The sequence below is a fragment of the Schistocerca americana genome, chromosome 7, assembly GCF_021461395.2.
Source record: "Schistocerca americana isolate TAMUIC-IGC-003095 chromosome 7, iqSchAmer2.1, whole genome shotgun sequence".
Classification (NCBI taxonomy): Eukaryota; Metazoa; Arthropoda; class Insecta; order Orthoptera; family Acrididae; genus Schistocerca; species Schistocerca americana.
The window spans coordinates 37,176,142-37,196,678 of record NC_060125.1 but is presented as its reverse complement, the minus strand read 5'-3'; positions in this window follow the sequence as shown (position 1 = coordinate 37,196,678).

The following is a 20,537-nucleotide window of genomic DNA, read 5'->3' as shown; positions in this document are numbered from 1 at the left end:
TCATTACCTCCCTTTCCTGTTCCAGTCGCGTATGGTTCGGGGGAAGAACGACTGTCTGAAAGCCTCCGTGCGCGCTCTAATCTCTCTAATTTTACATTCGTGATCTCCTCGGGAGGTATAAGTAGGGGGAAGCAATATATTCGATACCTCATCCAGAAACGCACCCTCTCGAAACCTGGCGAGCAAGCTACACCGCGATGCAGAGCGCCTCTCTTGCAGAGTCTGCCACTTGAGTTTATTAAACATCTCCGTAACGCTATCACGGTTACCGAATAACCCTGTGACGAAACGCGCCGCTCTTCTTTGGATCTTCTCTATCTCCTCCGTCAGACCGATCTGGTACGGATCCCACACTGATGAGCAATACTCGAGTATAGGTCGAACGAGATCAGAGAAGTCTTTCAGGAAGTGATCCGTGGATGTCCTTGTGAATGTTTCCCAGAGCTGCCATCAGCTTGTGTCCGTCACAGTTCGCCGCCAGTCTGCCCAGGCTACGACGCCCGACATGCGTGATGAGGTATGGCCGCCCGACCGCACGGCGTGTGGACGCGCTTCCAGCTTGTTTCGCCGCTAGATGAAGACGCTCGCCACAGCACTACTGGAACACCCGACAAGTCGCGCAGTTTCCGCAATGCTGGTGCCGTGCCTCCTGGCCATCACAACTTTTCCTCGGCCCAACTCAGATAGACCGCTCGCCTTCCACATTGTGCACACAGACAGCACGGCCACTGTCAGTCCCCTCGAGTGTGTCTGACTGGCCGGCATTCCTCAGCAGGTGACGCTGCTATCGCCTGCGCGGGCTTACATCGATAGTAGGCTGGTGGTCTTAAATGTTCTGGCTGAGCCGTGTACATACAAGTTACGGGATAATCTCATATTAATGTACCTGAAAAAATAACAAATTTTATAAAGCAGTTTTCCCCTGTAGAGTGATTTTTTTTTTTTTTCAGTTTCGATATAAACACTTTGTTACATTGTTAGCGAACGGCTAATTTTGCCCACTTGGGCACAAGAAAGCTACATAATACCATAAATTGTAATGCTTACGGCATGTTGTGATCAACGCAGCAAAAATATGGATCACAAAATACTGTCCAACGTGGCGTCAACTCACCTCATCCAGTCCGCAGCTCGTGGTCGTGCGGTAGCGTTCTCGCTTTCCGCGCCCGGGTTCCCGGGTTCGATTCCCGGCGGGGTCAGGGATTTTCCCTGCCTCGTGATGACTGGGTGTTGTGTGATGTCCTTAGGTAAGTTAGGGTTAAGTAGTTCTAAGTTATAGGGGACTTATGACCATAGATGTTAAGTCCCATAGTGCTCAGAGCCATTTGAACCATTTTTTCGCCTCATCCTGACTCCAGTCGGCAGCCGGTAGCGTATCAGCACAGCATGTGTAAAGTCGCGCCAGGCACACACAGACATAAAGTGTGAGAGATAAAGTTAATCTACACCGATGAGCCTAAACAGCACAGATTCTGCTTTGCGTGGGTTCTGCAGGTCCTCGATAGTTTTCCACAAGAATGTTGCACCGTATGTCTATCCGAGGTCGTTAAACTCCCGCATACTACGGGACGGCGGTTTGTGGGCGAGGAGCTGGCGCGCGGTGTGCGTTCCAGTGGGTGCAGATCAGGGGCATTTACAATGTGAGTTCGCTGTCGTGCTCTTCAAACCACTGCAGCACGATTCCGGCTCGTGTCACGGAGACCTGCTGGGAGATGTCATCGCCAGAAGATTTCGACCGTGAAGGTATGCAGGTGGACCGCAATAGTTCACTGCTGTCACGGTTCCTTCGTTTACCACCACAGGTCCCGTGGAAGCCCAACTCAGTGTACCCCATAGCACAGTTCTGCTCTCCCCGGCCTGCATGAGCGGCGCAGTGCATTTCCCGAGCAGGCATTCGCCTGGTCATGACCACCTACCTGTTGTAATAAGAGATGCGCTTCATTCGACACTCGACGAGTTTCTGTCGATCCACGCTGAAAACGCAGTGACGTGGCGTCGAATCCACAAAGTCTGGATTATGGGGCAGTACAAAATGTAATTTGGTCGCATATGTCTTGCTTCACACTGTTTCCGACTTCTTGTCGAGTTTACGTGCCAAGAGTGAAACATGGATTGCACTGCTTAACTTTAGTATGAACATGGTGCGTGGCAAATGTTCAGTATTCACTTGTACTTATCTGAACATAACTCTGGCCTATTCCTGAATCCAATGAACAGTAACGATGATCAGTTGTAGAGTGTACAGTTTTCTGTCCTTAGCGGCGGCTAGAGACACGGTCCTGGAGCTGTCTTGGGGTAGTGTTGATGCTTTGTGATAATACGTGAGTGGAACCGAGAGTCTTCTTATATCAACGCTTGACGATAGATGTATACTTGGGAAATACATGTGTGACAAAAGGTGGAAGCAGAAAATATGCCTTGCCTTTAAGTGTTCTCTGTTTGAAGCTAGCTTTGACTCAGTTGCACCTGTGGCCTACGCAGCTCAGCGCTCCTCTATACGTGGTGTCCTCGAAGCGTTGCGACAAACTTGGAGGCACTGTACAGGGAATGTTGAGGATGAAATCGAGGGCAGGACCTCGTGTCATTCAACGACGCTGCACAGCGTCCGAGTTATCGGCCTCCACGCCTGCCATTAGGCTACCCGTTCCACTTACTATGCTTATAACACTAGCCTGTCGTCCCACAAACCAATGTTACCTTCTGAGAGGATTTATAATTTTTTCCGCGTGTTTGTCTAACGGATAAGGGTATCGGACTCTAATTTTGAATGTATTCCAATCAACAGATGAAACTAAACAGGCTTTAACTTTGGGGTTTCATGAAAGTAGAAAAGTTCAAACGAATGAAACAATAAACGGTCGCCATTCCAATTAGGCACATTAATTTGGATACTTATGCTTAGGAAAATTAAATGTTAGTTACTGACGTTAATTTCATCAATATTTCTCTTTTTCACAGCACACAGTATACAAACGGACATAGGGCACTCTGAGCTGTGGGTGGCAGCAGTTATCATTAATACACAAACTACTAATCATACAGAGCAAAACTGTACCCAACTCATAGTAATAACAGCTACAATCACGTGACTCAGTACTGAGATGTTACTACAGAAAGCACCGAGCCAAAATTGGCCAGGAGGGGCTTCCGACTTAACTGACATATAAATACCACAATTGAAAAAACAATACCACAATCACACTGTTTATACTTTCATTTATAGAAATATATCAATTTCCTTAGTAGTAATAATAGTCCATTTACCTTTCTAATATGAGAAGAATATGGTGGAGGCTCACAGACTGATATTCTATCACTAGTCAAACTCTTGATTGTTTCAGTAGCAAAATTCAATTCGACTCAATTTAATTCTTAGCTTCACTTGGAATAGTTTATGGTTGTACTCTTTTCAAGGCAAATTATTCAACACTGATGCTCAATTAAATTGAAAAATTCCTTCATGATAGTAATCAAAGCTAAATTAAATGTCAAATGACTATTACTCATTTGCCTTTTTTCATCACCTGTGAAGCAAGTGTTTTAGACAGTTCACTTATACAGTCTTGCACTCAATTTTTGCAAAACGATACTTTGCACTAAACTGAGATCACTTTAGCAACATTCTGAGTAACTTCTACTCTTAGTAATCCTTGCACATTCTGACAAACACAAATAAATCACTAGTTCATTTGAAACAGGATACTCGGTTTTCTTTACATTTAGGAGCGGATTCTGCATAGGTTCATGATTAGGACGAAGATATGGTTCCAAACACAGGTTTATAGCACTTGGATTATTATTAAATTACTCGCACAAAGTAAATGGTGCATGCTCTGATACATATCTGTATGCATGAAGTTGGTGGAGCAGTGGCGAAGTAGTGGTGGCAAGCGACCTGGCGGCTAACTGTTCTCACAGCTCTTGATGTTTCAATGTTCTATACAATTTCTTCTTGTCGACGGATTTTTAATGTGTTAGAGCCATTCATTATTGCTGAGAGTACCATGCAACAGACAAATCCGTATCCGAGGCAAAATTTCTTGGAAAGCGGCTTCCAATTGCCTCCGTTGGCACCTTCGATGTGTACCGTGCAACGGCTAGCCACTGACTGCGAATCGTTCCCACCAAGTAGCCGCCCAGTTCGACCGCCAAAACCACATTGCGCGGAGCCACTTCCGTTGCGGAGGGACTTCCGTACGTCATTTACGTATTACAAACACAAATGCCCTAAGCATGAACCAGCTTAGAATACAGGAAGTTTTTCTTATAAATATACACGTATTATCAAATTTCATTATTTTAAACATCATTTAGCTTTTTCCTGTATACGCCTCAATACTTTAAATTTCCTGCCACAAATCAATGAACTTAACTAACAAAGAACACACACCCCATAATCCTAGATACATAGTTACGTAATGTAAACCTGCCACTAATCGATATAAGTGTTACACCCTGACGGACCGTAGGGAGAATATCTCGCAATGTTGTTTGTTATTTAGTGCTAGTGACTAATTGCCACAATCGCCAGTAGAGAAATGCTGCAAAGTGCTGTGTAAGAAGGCCTTGCCGGCCAGAGTGGCCGAGCGGTTCTAGGCGCTACAGTCTGGAACCGCGCGACCGCTACGGTCGCAGGTTCGAATCCTGCCTCGGACATGGATGTGTGTGATGTCCGTAGGTTAGTTAGGTTTAAGTAGTTCTAAGTTCTAGGGGACTGATGACCACAGCAGTTAAGTCCCATAGTGCTCAGAGCCACTTGAACCATTTAAGAAAGCCTTATGCCCTGTGCATTAGATGCTCTGTTGCCTTAGTGGATGACGATTTTGGACGCCTACGGTCCATCAGCGTACGCAGTCACGTCTGCTTCCATAGGCACGGCCTACTGGCCGGCGCCAGCGATTATAACTCGGATGCCCTGTGACGTCGTTGGGTTGATGGCGTTTCTGGACACTGCTCGAGTTGTTCCTCAAGACACCCTCTGCAACACATTTCTGGGACACCCAGTATACGAGGTCTGTTAGAAATTATCCGACCTGTTTTTCCTTTTTCTTCCGAAAGGTCTGATGGATTTGAATCTATCGCATTTGCCTGAGCCGACCCTCAACATTCGTACGCATGCGTGAATTTTTCCCGTTTGTCGATCGCATCAGTTGGTGGCAAGCAGCAGTTGAGTGAGGTGGTGTGTAGTGGTCGCGTCGGTTTCTCATTGCAAGGAAAATGACGGGACGACTGGAGCAGGGCCATTGCATCAAATTTTGCCAGAAACTGGGCGACAGCCAGGTGGTAAACAATCGGAAGATTGATACGGCTTTCGGTGACGATGCTATGGATGTCAGATTTCGAGGGGTACAACCGATTTAAACACGTCTGCACATCGGTGGAGAGCGAGCTACGCTCCGGACGGCCATCAACATGCCGAAATGACCAGGTCATTGCCACAGCGAACGCTGTGGTGGCGCGGGACAGTTGTGTGACTGTCAGAAAAATTTTTCGCCACATTCCACTGTGACCGAAGATTTGGCCACGAAGAGAGTGTCGGCGATATTCGTGCCGTAGCTGCTGAGGGCGGAGCAAAAGCAACTTCGTGCTGAGGTCTCATACGACATGCTGGACTCCACAAACAGTGACCCCGATTTCTTGACCACTATAATCACTGGTAACGAATCCCGCGTGTACGGGTGCGACCCGGAAACCATATCGCAGTCGTCACAGTGGAAGCTCTAAAAGCCCAAAGAACGCGCAGCAACGTCAAAGAGATGACTACTTTCACTGACTCCTGGGGTGTGGTACACCGCGAGTACGCACAGCAGGGTCAAACAATGACCAAAGAGTACTAGAGGAATACCCTCAGGCGCCTACGTGATGTGTGCGGCGCAAGAGACAGAAGTTTCAGTCTACGGGGAACTGGCGCCCCCATCGCGACAATGCTCTAGCACATTCCACGCACTTGATTCAGACTATTTTGGGGAAATACCAGATTCCTGTGCCTCAACGAGCTCCTTACTGTCCTGATTTGACCCCCTGCGACTTCTGCCGGTTCTTGAAACTCAAGAGGCCATTGAAAGAAACGCGATTTCAGACAAGAGAGGACATTATGGCAGCAACGTCAGCCGAGCCGAGCTAAACTCCATTCCGAAAGAGACCTTTTCTGCATGCTTTCAACAATTGCGGAACCGCTTAGAGAAGTGTGTGGAGTCACACGGTAAGTACTTTGAGGGTGATCAGGTGTCCAACGCTCCAGGTAAGCCAGGTTTTTCCCGGCCAAATGTCGCATACTTTTCTAGCAGACCTCGTGTGCCAGCGCTCCGTATCTTCCGGAAGACAGACTGGAGGATTGAAACTTTGTCCCGGCATAAAAAATGTTCAGATAAATTCTGGAGATGCATCCGCATGATGTTATCCGGTTGTTGTTCGTCAGTAAACTGTCATCAGTTTTTCAATTTTTACCTTAAAACACAATTAGTGACCTTTCGTTTCATGCGAGTGGAGCACGAAGTACCACGTACATTCCAAAGTTCTGGAAGATTTCGGTAGTCTTCAATAAAATTCAAAGAAGCGTTTTATTTTATGTACGTCATGATGATAACAGTTTGAGGTTCAGGTGGTGATGTCCACATTGAATCAAATATACGGTTACTCGAGGAAAGTGGTCAGTTTATCGTCGCAAAGACGAATCTATGGCCCAGTAGAACCGGCGGACTGAGCTGCACAGTTACCTCCAGTATTCGCATAATCAGAGAAATATGGTGTCACACGTGACAAAGTGCGCAGCTAAACTGAATCTTGTACATTTGTTAACACGATACCCAAGCATTAAGCTCCGATTCTGAATAAGAATCTACTGCTCTCAGCTGTGATTGCACGCGTACAGTAAACGACTGCGGTAGTGGAGAGAGTTGAACTAGATTCGTGGCTAAACATCATCAGTGTCTGAGCTTGCAAATATCGGTCGAGTTAACGAGAACAGAGGCCGAGCGCCGAGCATCCAGCAGCCAGCAGCGCGGGTGGCGGGTGACAAATGGTGCCGGCGCGGCGGCAGGTTTCGCGGGCGTGCGATCACAACAGGCGCGCAGCCCGTGCCGCCGCGCCTCGGCTCAGCCTGTTGCAGCTATTGATTAAGTACAGCGGCTGCTCCGCGCTGCGCTGCGCTGCGAGGCGGGCCTCGCGGCCGAGTCGCCGATTGTGGCCGGCTCCGCCCCCTGGAGCAGCCTCCCCCGTCTCCACACTCTGCCCCGCAGACGTACGAAGCTTCTGAGCTCCCCTGCCGATTTTAAATGCCACTGTGAGATGTCAAAAGAAAATGGGACCTAAATAACAACTTCAAAAAAATCTTACGTTTCTTTATGACTATACTACTACACACAGTGTAATTGGTATAAAAATGTCTGCACCTACACCTGTGTAAAGACAAGCCGTTGTTTAAAGTTGTAACCAAACATCTGGAAATGTGCTTCAGCAATTTGCTTCAAATTTTTAGACGGTACTGTAGTGAAAATTCGGACGGATATAGGCCATGACATAAAGGAATAAAATACATCAGTTTCCAGTTCAAAATGGTTCAAATGGCTCTGAGCACTATGTGACTTAACTTCTGAGGTCATCAGTCGCCTAGAACTTAGAACTAATTAAACCTAACTAACCTAAGGACAACACACACATCCGTGCCCGAGGCAGGATTCGAATCTGCGACCGTAACGGTCGCTCGGCTCTAGAGTGTAGCGCCTAGAACTGCACGGCCACTCCGGCCGGCCAGTTGCCAGTGAGCATTGATTTATATCAATGGGGCAAGTTAAAAATTTTTGCTGCTTACTAGACAGATGCGCTAACCACTAGGCCATCCAGACACAGACTACACTAGCATACGTATTGTCAGACACAGATGCTCAACTTACACAACAAATTTCTGGCGTAGTGCCCCTATTCATTAGCCTCATTACTCACGGCATCCCGCCAATTCTCATAAGAGTTCGAGCTTGGTGTGCTTGTGCACTGGAGGAAACGTTCACCGTCATCGCCTCAGCTACATATGTGGTGTCTGTTCTGTGGGACGTGTGCTTTCTTCCAAGCACAGGTCATTGTTCTTAGTTACCGTAAGTTAACTTTTAGAGAGGGGCCAACTCCGCTGCAAATTCTGTATGTAATTTCACAGGGATCTAGATGGGGCCAGGAGTAAAATTTTAGCATGCCACTAACATTAATGCATATACCACCCCTTGTGGTGATGCAGACCAAAGAATAAATCTTCTACGCAAAGTATGAGTGTCAAGTGACTTATTCTTATCATACCACAGAGGCGACTGTAGGGTATACTTGGCATGTTCATGTTTATGATGGTGAGATTGGTGAGAGTGAAATTCACTTCCGCCAAGCAGCATGAATGCCACCGTCCCATTCGATGACTGAACCACCAACAACTGTGTTACGTCGCACAACGCCACCACACATTGTGCTGAGGTTTCGGATTTTTACCATCTATTCCTTCTCAACCCCCAACTGGTACTATGAATTATTTCTTGCACCACAAAGATGGAACCAGGTATATCTCACGTTAACAAGCTCCGACATTCAGTCTCGTCGGAAGATTCTGCTATGCACTGGACTTCGAGATAGACGCTTATAGCTTCTTCTTGCAATAAAACTGAACAAGAAATTCAGCAATGCAACGAAAATCGCTTTCCTCCTATACCTACAGCCGCACCTCACGAAATCTGACAGTGGAGATTAGGCACCTTTTATGATGTTTCTTTCGAAGGCCGTAAAAAATGCTATCTAAATCTTCGCATTAAGCCTTATGTCTCTGATATTGCCAACAGGTCACGCACACAAAAATTGCCAGGAAAATAACAGACGATTAGAACATCATAACTTGTCAATAACACATCAACATAGCTGACGAAATACATCGGAAGTGACGATATTTAGTTCGGACTTCGGCAGGGATTTCTTTAGTTATTGTTTGGTTGCAATGACTACAGACAAAACTCTGGGCACCTGTCGATTACATGAGCTGCCTTGTGCCATCCTAAGCAAATAGAAAGCCTGCTCTCGGGACAGTGTGGATGGTGACGCTCCGAGGCTGAACCCGGGGTGTGTGCTGGCACCTCAGCTCCCATTCCGCATGTCTTTCACTACAACAGTTGAGGAGGTAATTAGAGTATCGATAAAAGAGAGAACTCGCTTTTTTTAAAAAAATAAAATAAAATTCCTATTGCTCGCACAACCTTGGAGCCACTTGACTTGCTTCTAACGATACGCAAGTTCTGTGCTAAGTCACTAACGTCATTGGGTTATATCGGTCATTACTCGCCGATATTTTCACAATGTTTACTGAATACTGATTTTGAATTTCTCAAGAGGGCAGGGACAAAATATAGGACCATAAAGATTATCTGCAATTCGTACAGATAGCTGTCTACTAATTATTTACTGAGACTTCAGTTATTCTTCAGTCCATTTACTTGAAAAATGGACACCTAGAGGTTTTCGTCCTCCTTAAAAACCTTCCACTGACACGTGTACCTTTTTGTGTCGCCGTCAGCTTCTTACGTATGCTTTCACGCTTACAAAAGGCATCAGTAACAAAAAAAAACCACCTTAAAAAACACCAAACAGAGACACACTACAACGCAGCCATCAGACCTGTGTAATAATTTTAGGGAAAAAGTATTTGAGGAAATTTGCGACCATGTTCATACTAATGATCATACACGTTCCTTGGTCGACAGTTCTTCTTTTTTCTTCTTCTTCTTCTTTAAGTACTCATGACACATTTGGGGTTACCCTGTCAATAGGTCTGTGGCATAGTATTACAGTATAAGACAAACAGATAAATGTATTTTACAGTAAAGCAGCCAAGCCGTGTAGGATACCTTCAACTTTGATATACAGTTCCTTGTCACGTTTAAACATTGCACTACATCAGTGCTCTGGCAGTGCGACATGTTATAAGGTAAACATGTTTTACCACTAGGCGGCGTTCATCTACATCTACATGACTACACTGCAATTCACATTTAAGTGCTTGGCAGGGGGTTTATCGAACCACAATCATACTATCTCTCTACCATTCCACTACCGAAAAGCGCGTGGGAAAAACGAACACCTAAACCTTTCTGTTCGAGATTTGATTTCTCTTATTTTATTTTGATGATCATTCCTAACTGTGTAGTTTGGGCTCAACAAAATATTTTCGCATTCGGAAGAGAAAGTTGGTGACTGAAATTTCGTAAATAGATCTCGCCGCGATGAAAAACGTCTTTGCTTTAATGACTTCCATCCCAACTCGCGTATCATATCTGCCACACTCTCTCCCCTATTACGTGATAATACGAAACGAGCTGCCCTTTTTTGCACCCTTTCGATGTCCTCCGTCAATCCCACCTGGTAAGGATCCCACACCGCACAGCAATATTCTAACAGAGGACGAACGAGTGTAGTGTAAGCTGTCTCTATAGTGGACTTGTTGCATCTTCTAAGTGTTCTGCCAATGAAACGCAACCTTTGGCTCGCCTCCCCCACAATATTATCTATGTGGTCTTTCCAACTGAAGTTGTTCGTAATTTTAACGCCCAGGTACTTAGTTGAATTGACAGCCTTGAGAATTGTACTATTTATCGAGTAATCGAATTCCAACGAATTTCTTTTGGAACTCATGTGGATCCCCTCACACTTTTCGTTATTTAGCGTCATCTGTCACCTGCCGCACCATATAGCAATCTTTTCTAAATCGCTTTGCAACTGATAGTGGTCTTCGGATGACCTTACTAGACGGTAAATTAAAGCATCATCTGCGAACAACCTAAGAGAACTGCTCAGATTGTCACCCAGGTCATTTATATAGATCAGGAACAGCAGAGGCCCCAGGACGCTTCCCAGGGGAACACCCGATATCACTTCAGTTTTACTCGATGGTTTGCTGTCTATTACTACGAACTGCGACCTTCCTGACAGGAAAACACGAATCCAGTCGCACAACTGAGACGATACCTCATAGGCCCGCAGCTTGATTAGAAGTCGCTTGTGAGGAACGGTGTCAAAAGCTTTCCGGAAATCCAGAAATACGGAATCAACCTTAGATCCCCTGTCGATAGCGGCCATTACTTCGTGCGAATAAAGAGCTAGCTGCGTTGCACAAGAACGATGTTTTCTGAAAACATGCTGATTACGTAACAATAGATCGTTCCCTTCGAGGTGATTCATAATGTTTGAATACAGTATATGCTCCAAAACCATACTGCAAACCGACGTCAATGATATAGGTCTGTAGCTCGATGGATTTTTCCTACTACCCTTCTTAAACACTGGTGCGACCTGCGCAATTTTCCAATCTGTAGGTACAGATCTATCGGTGAGCGAGCGGTTGTATATGATTGCTAAGTAGGGAGCTATTGTGTCAGCGCAATCTGAAAGGAACCTAATCGGTATGCAATCTGGACCTGAAGACTTGCCCGTATCAAGCGGTTTGAGTTGCTTCGCAACACCTAAGGTATCTACTTCTAAGAAACTCATGCTAGCAGCTGTTCGTGTTTCAAATTCTGGAATATTTCATTCGTCTTCCCTGGTGAAGGAATTTCGGAAAACTGCGTTCAATAACTCCGCTTTAGCGGCACAGTCGTCGGTAACAGTATAACAGTACCATCGGCACTGCGCAGCGAAGGTATTGACTGCGTCTTGCCGCTTGTGTACTTTACATACGACCAGAATTTCTTCGGATTTTCTACCAAATTTCGAGACAATGTTTCGTTGTGGAACCTATTAAAGGCATCTCGCATTGAAGTCCGTGCCAAATTTCACGCGTCTGTAAATTTTAGCCCATCTTCGGGATTTCGCGTTCTTCTGAACTTTGCATGCTTTTTCCGTTGCCTCTGCAACAGCGTTCGGACCCGTTTTGTGTACCATGGGGGATCAGTTCCATCTCTTACCAATTTATGAGGTATGAATCTCTCAATTGCTGTTGCTACTATATCTTTGAATTTGAGCCACATCTCGTCTACATTTGCATAGTTAGTTCGGAAGGAATGGAGATTGTCTCTTAGGAAGGCTTCTAGTGACACTTTATCCGCTATTTTAAATAAAATTATTTTGCGTTTGTTTCTGGTGGATTTGGAAGAAACGGTATTGAGCCTAGCTACAACGACCTTGTGATCACTAATCACTGTATCAGTCATGATGCTCTCTATTAGATCTGGATTGTTTGTGGCTAAGAGGTCAAGTGTGTTTTCGCAACCATTTACAATTCGCGTGGGCTCGTGGACTAACTGCTGGAAATAATTTTCGGAGAAAGCATTTAGGACAATCTCGGAAGATGTTTTCTGTCTACCACCGGTTTTGAACAAGTATTTTTGCCAACATATCAAGGGAAGGTTAAAGTCCCCACCAACTATAGCCGTATGAGTGGGGTATTTATTTGTTACGAGACTCAAATTTTCTCTGAACTGTTCAGCAACTATATCATCGGAGTCTGGGTGTCGGTAGAAGGAGCCAATTATTAACTTAGTTCGGCTGTTAAGTATAACCTCCACCCATACCAATTCGCACTGAGTATCTACTTCGACTTCACTACAAGATAAACCACTACTGACAGACACAAACACTCCACCGCCAATTCTGCCCAACCTATCTTTCCTGAACACCGTATGAGACTTCGTACAAATTTCTGCAGAACTCATTTCAGGCTTTAGCCAGCTTTCTATACCTATAACGATTTCAGCTTCTGTGCTTTCTATTAGCGCTTGTAGCTCAGGGACTTTCCCAGCACAACTACAACAATTTACAGCTACAATTCCGACTGTTCCTTGATCGAAGCACGTCCTGTATTTGCCATGCACCCTTTGAGATTGCAGCCCACCCCGTACTTTCCCGAGGCCTTCTAACCTAAAAAAATCACCCAGTCCACGCCACACAGCCTCCGCTACCCGTGTAGCCGCCAGCTCAGTGTAGTGAACTCCTGACCTATTCAGCGGAACCCGAAACCCCACAACCCTACGGCGCAAGTCAAGGAATCTGCAGCCAACACGGTCGCAAAACCGTCTGAGCCTCTTCTGATTCAGACCCTCCACCCGGCTCTGCACCAAAGGTCCGCAGTCGGTTCTGTCAACTATGCTGCAGATGGTGAGCTCTGCCTTCATCTCGTAAAGCAAGACCGGCAGCCTTCACCAAATCAGATAGCCGCTGGAATCCAGAGAGAATTTCCTCAGATCCAAAGCGACACACGTCATTAGTGCCGACATGTGCCACCACCTGCAGCTGGCTGCACCCTGTGCTCTTCATGGCATCCGGAAGGACCCTTTCCACATCAGAAATGACTCCACCCGGAATGCACACGGAGTGCACACTGGATTTCTTCCCCTCCTTAGCCGCCATATCCCTAAGGGACCCCATTACGCGCCTAACACTGGAGCTCCCAACTACCAATAAGCCCACCCTCTGCGATTGCCCGGACTTTGAAGGCTGAGAATGATCCTCTGAAACAGGGCAGGCAGCTGCATCTGGCTCAGCCAGAGACAGTGCCTGAAACCTGTTTGTCAGACGCACCGGGGAAGCTTTCTGATCAGCCCCCGGGGACGTCTTTCGCTGCCTGCCACGCCTTGGAACGACCTCCCAATCAACCACAGGCGAGAGCTCAGCCCCACTGCGGGGAGCAACCGGGGCAACCACAGCGGCAGACCGATCTGGGGACAGACGGGACGAGGTTGACATCCCCGTGATACCCAAGTCCGGCTCCCCACAGTGGTGCCCATTGGCAACAGCCTCAAGCTGCGCGACCGAAGTCAGCTTCGCTTGCAGCTGTGAGCGAAGGGATGCCAACTTAGCCCTCATCCGAACACAGCAATCACAGTCCCTGTCGATTCTAATCGATGTTGAACAACATGAACAACAGTTACCGGAACACGAGTCCGTGCCTAGATAACGCAAGGGAAACACGCGTTAGAGGCAGTATCACAGCGCCTGTGACATCAGGCATACCTGTGACATGCAACGCTTATTACAAGTTCGTGTCTTATTTAACTTCCGATTACATAAAAATTGGTAATGGGAACCGCATTATATTAATAAGTATGTAACTTGTACATTTCAAAGCTGTTCGGTTGCGAGTGTAGGAGGTGACCTCCACTGAGGATCGGTATAAAATTTTTTTATCAAGTGATATTGAAAGCTCTATCACATGTTCCATAGAACTACAGTAAAGTATCAGACTTAAGAGGGGATAGTAGTGGAACAATTATATTTATTGGAGTTACCACTGCCATATACAGCGCAGCGGCCGATAATTGTTGTTGGTTCGGGGGAGGGGACCAAACAGATTTCATCGGTCCCATAGGGTTAGGGAAGGATGGGGAAGGAAGTCGACCGTGCCCTTTCAAAGGTACCATCCCGGAACTTGCCTGCAACGTTTTAGGCAAATCACGGAAATCCTAAATCAGGGTGGCCGGACGCGGGTTTGAACGGTCGTCCTCCAGAATCCGAGTCCACTGTGCTGACCACCGCGCCACCTCGCTCGGTGCGGCCGATAATGGTTGAAATATCTGAACAGTTGTTACATTTACATTACAAATTCGTCAATGATTACAGCCTTTTTTACGTACTATAACTTTTTAATTCTGTTACTTTCTTGCAATTCTATGCACCATATAATATTACAAATGATAAAAAATTTTGTTCCAAGACTCTGTAAAAGTCACTTGTACATTCGTATCCCAAAAGTTCTGAAATTTAACAGTTACGCCCTCATATAATGCGATTCCAGTTACTAATTTTTATGTAAAGTTAAATAATACAAGTAATTGTAAGAAGTGTTGACATATCGCAGATTTTCACGTTGTCATACGCGTTATGATATTATCACTAACGCCACCTACCGTCAAAAATTGTTCTCCTTATAACATGTTGTACTGCCTGAGCCAATCTGGGCACTGATGCACTCGAATTAGTAGACATGACAAGATACTGTGTCTCGATGTTGAAGAAATGTTGCTAGGCTTCACTGCAAATTCTCAATTTCGTCTTAGATTGCAGTCTTACCTCACAAACCTAGCGTAACCCGAAAGTCGTCATGACAAGCTGAATAATGAAGATCTTGGCGACTAAGACAAGAGGTCACTCATTTTAAACAGAAAGAGGTTGATGCAAGTACTCAAAAAATGAAAAGCAGTCAGGGAAATGTAATGTCAAAATTATACTGGCGAAGGAACTTATAGACAAATGTGGGCACATTAAAAGAATGGAACCAACCACATAGACCACACAGGTTGTGGATCTATACGAAGCCCACAGTGAAGCTAAGGGTGAAACCAGCAAAGAGATTGGTGTCTTCCTTAAGGAAGACATGAAGGAAACAGAAATGACACAGCATGATACATCTGACATAAATATTTTTAAGCAGAAAATACGCAACTAGACATTGGGCTAGAAGGCCGGAACAGCTTGGTCTGACGACCGCTAATGAGCCCATACTAAGAGAATGAGAGTAATACAGGCACAAAGGAAAGCTTAAACAATACCTCGAATCTGCCTATTGTTAAACATTGTGTGGTAGGCCCAAACGAGAATGCCGGCCGGTGTGTCCGTGCGGTTCTAGGCGCTTGAGTCTGGAACCGCGTGACCGCTACGATCGCAGGTTCGAATCCTGCCTCGGGCATGGATGTGTTTGATGTCCTTAGGTTAGTTAGGTTTAACTAGTTCTAAGTTCTAGGGGACTAATGACCTCAGCAGTTGAGTCCCATAGTGCTCAGAGCCATTTGAACCATTTTTGAGAGTAATAAAAGAAAAATCTAATTGTCGGCAGAATCATAAATGCTCAAACGAAGCCACACAATGTTTAGGTTTGCTACAAAAGCAGTACCGCGTACGTTACCGAGTTAGGTCTACCTTTCATCTACTCCATTCTCATCTCGAAAACTCTCGATGACGGCTTCGAGAGATGCTGCGTGGTGACAAAGGAACCGAACTTACGTTCGGGAGAAGTACAGTTAAGATCACCCTGGCTGATTATTCAGAAAATTGGTCGTTACTTATTTCTCTAAATTAGTTGAGACGAATGTCGGGTGATGCTTTTAAAAACAGTATGGCCACTTGGGTCCCCCGTCTTCGTTTGTCCCATGCTTATGCTCTGTTTTGTATGAACTCCTCGTAGATTCATCATTACACGGAAATCGCCGTTCCTTCCTTTACGACGCACGTAGTTCCCTTCCTCCTCCCTTCCTTCCAGCAGGCTCATCTTCTGCGGGAAGTAAGGAGAGCGGGCTCTCGTTCCCTGGACGTCAAATGTCCCACACATTTCTTTTCGACTTTTCTGAATGCAATTGCAGGTCCATAAATGTCAGCATCAAGCGACAGTGGTCCCAACGGCTACGCTGAAGTTAAGTAAACTGTTTACGTCCTACGATTACCTTTTGCACTGTAACCTCGTACAGGAATGTTACACTTGTTTTACGAGAGCGGAGAAATTAAACCTTCCGCTAGACGTTATGTTTAAAATATTACCCCACGTCAGAAGTTAGGGAAATTAGAAACTGTGAGAATGAAATTGCGTCCCAGGCCAAGTTTCTCCGCAGTTTCTCCGTCGAGTGCCGCTGTGAAGGATAAGAACACGGTAAGAAGAAAATGACGTAATCCCGTAAGGAAATCGCCCGAGTATTTAACTTTACGATACCTGAGAAAGTTTCCGTTTCCCCAAGCCGGGCAAACCTACCTCCTCATTCTTTGTGTGCGGCGCGAGGCTCTCTTTCTCAGTACCTCGCGGAGCCGTATAGATCCATAGTTCCTCGCGGAGCTGTATAGATCCATAGTTCCTCGCAATTCCTTTGTTCTGACGGCCTCTCGATCTGTAGAATCGATAAAGGCTCACGCTAGAAATTTGCCACGACACAGCGTCCATTGCGAATACAGAAAGTACTGAGGCATCAGATATAACATTTTACAAACTTAAACACTACCTCTTTAGCAGAGAGTAACGTATAAGCAATTACGCGTTTTTACCCATAAATTAATGCGTTTGCTGGACATTATTTAATCGGCGTTTGTCTAATAATGACTTAGAAAACGGGAGTGCGGGCACAGCATAGTGGGAATACTCGTGTAACCGAGATAGATACGGGACTTTCGCTTCTAGCCACTCCTGTAATAGAATTTTAGTATATTTACTTATTCCATTTTGAGACAACAACATTCTCTTTACATGTTCTACAGTCTTCCTATGAAGTTCCAAAAATCATGCCTGCAAAGTAAGGATTCTCCAAATGTTCCGAGATACCAACAATTATTTCTAAAAACTGATGATTCTTCTAATGTGTAAAACTAAAATTGTTCCCAGGTACAACACTGCCACGTGCCCACGAGCACATACTGTATTCAAATTTAAAAGTGTTGCAGTCAAGAGAACCTCGTCAGTACTGAATGTAATAGTCTATGTGTTACGTTATTACCCTACAACACACCAATGATCAGTAAGTCAAATCAATTTAAGAAGAAAAATTATCAAAAACCGTTTACAAATTTAAAATATTGAAATAGCTTCTCTTGGCAGTTTTCACAAATTTCCATTTTAGAGACACATATAATTATTAAGACATTAAAGAAACTTAGTTCATTTGCAAATATCACGCGTTCTGTCTAGAGGCACCTTCTCTTTCAAGGTACAGGTTATGTTCTAACAATACAGCCATTTGGAATACTTATGTAATTGTACATATCATAAAACTCACTATCTGAAGCGTTGATAATATCCTCCAAATAGCTTTAATATGTTATACGGTACTTACATATTTAGAATTTTTAATATACACTAAATGATCAAAAGTATCCGGACACCCTCAAAAACATATGTACTTCATATTAGGTGCATTGTGCTGCCAGGTACTCCATATCTGCGACCTCAGTGGTCATCAGACATCGTGAGAGAGCAGAATGGAGCGCTCTACGGAACTCACGGACTTCGAACGTGGTCACGTGACTGGGTGTCACTTGTGTCATACGTCTGCACGCGAGACTTCCACACTCCTAATCATCCCTAGGCCCACTGTTTCCGATGTGATAGTGAAGTGGAAACGTGAAAGGACATGTACGGCACAAAAGCGTACCGGCCGACCTGGTCTGTTGACTGACAGAGACCGCCGACAGTTGAAGAGGGTCGTAATGTGTCATAGGCAGACATCTCTCCGGACCATCACACAGGAATTCAAAACTACATCAGGATCCACTGCAAGTAATATGACAGTTAGGTTGAGCGGCTGCTCATAAGCCACACATCACGCCGGTAAATGCTAATCAACGTCTCGCTTGGTGTAAGGATCATAAACAATGGAAGATTGAACAGTGGAAAAACGTTGTGTAGAGTGACGAATCACGGTACAGAACGTGGAGATCCGGTGGCAGGGTGTGGGTATGGTATGCCAGCGTGTGTAATGCCAACAATAAAATTCGGAGGCGGTGGTGTTATGGTGTGGTCGTGTTTTTCATGGAGGGGGCTTGCACTCCTTATTGTTTTGCGCGGCACTATCACAGCACAGGCCTACATTGATTTTTTAAGCACCATTCTTCCTACTGTTGAAGTGGAATTCGAAGATGGCGATTGCATCTTTCAACACGATCGAGCACCTGTTTATAATGCGCGGCCTGTGGCGGAGTAGTTACACGACAATAAGATGCCTGTAACGGACTAGCCTGAATCATACAGAACACCTTTGTGATGTTTTGGAACGCCGACTACGTGCCAAACCTCACCGACCGACATCGATACCTCTCCTCAGTGCAGCACTTCGTGAAGAATGGGCTGCTATTCCCAAGAAATCTTCCGCACCTGATTGAACATACGCCTGCAAGAGTGGAAGCTGTCATCAGTGCTAATGGTGGGCCAACACCATACTGAATTCCACCAATACCGATGGAGCACGCCACGTTCTTGTAAGTCATTTTCAGCCAGGTTTCCGGATACTTTTCATCACGTAGTGTATACAAACGCTGTACAAAACACAACCTCGTGTCTCTCAAAAACAAAAACGGTAGAAAATTCTGTAAACTTCTTACGGTGGTTTCTAGCCTGCAATCCTTGATGTGATTCTAAAATGTGTCTCTAAATGGAAACACCGACCAGTATGATGTATATAAACTTAGCTTTACCGCTCTCTCTTGGTACTTAGACCACCGGTATCGTGAGGAGCCGCGTCGGTTAGGGAGTGCAGTGAGCTTTTGTCGGCTTCTATGATTACTGTTGTGGAATGTGGAACAGTATATTTTCTTCACACCGATCGAACGGAAACTAAAAGGAAAATGGGTAACTCGAATGAAAATGTGAATGAAGTGCATGTATGTGTACTTTGAGCACGTAGCGACGTTTCCAAGAGATTAACGCGCAATAAATACAGTTTGAATCATAAAATAATTTCAACATCCCTTTTCATCATATTGTGATTATTAAGTTAGTTGCATTCAAACGTGGCAATAGCATGTCACTAGACACACTGATGAGGAACTGATTATTGTACTACGCATAACTCGGTAGTAAGTTGTCCGAAAATGCTGTCTACAAATAGTCCGACGCCGAATGAATAAGACGTAAAACAACAGGTCATACAAATGAACAGTCCATAAAAATCGTCATACGAGTGGGAACCTGCAACACCCACTGCAGTAGTACAAGTTTATTCACAAACTAACTCCGCATATGACGAGGACATGAGATGACAAGGATGTACAGTGTAAAAATGTCTATGATTGATCAGATAGCGAGTTAAAGTGGAAGTAAGGCAGTGGCCAAGTTGTCGGCCTGTCTGTAGAGCATTCTTCCGCGGCGGTACGGGGGGTGGATGGCGGGCCCGGCACGCCGGTCACTTCCTATCCCTGGGAAATATCCTCCCCACCCATTTGATAGCAGTGTGAGTGGACCTGGACCGTCCTGGAGGGACTGACATGAGGAGAAACTCCTGTACCTTAAAAGCCGCCAACTCAGCTGGACACGCCTTCTGGCAGCTCAATGATCTGCACTGGCAGGTAGATCTCCTCTGGTGATCTTAGGTGTGCTAATTACACTCCCGCTATGGAATAACGTGACGAAAAGGGAGGCTCTGCCAAATGAACACTGTGTAATGATCCTCCCGTTATTTTCAACATTGCAAATACTAATTTTAAATGGTATTGCTTTTAGGTATATACCACTTCACATACAACGTTCGTGGATCAAGTTCAGGAGATGAATCTTCATACATATTGTTAATTATTTGCTTAAACTGCAAAAAAAATGGTTAAAATGGCTCTGAGCACTATGGGACTTTACATCTATGGTCATCAGTCCCCTAGAACTTAGGGCTACTTAAACCTAACCAACCTAAGGACATCACACAACACCCAGTCATCACGAGGCAGAGAAAATCCCTGACCCCGCCGGGAACTGAAGCTGGGAACCCGGGCGCTGGAAGCGAGAACGCTACCGCACGACCACGAGCTGCGGACACTTAAGCTGCAGGTGGTGTCCAAGAGGAACGACGACTGCTCAGTCTTAAAACAACTCATTTGGTCCAGGGTTGTTGTAATGACACGGCAGA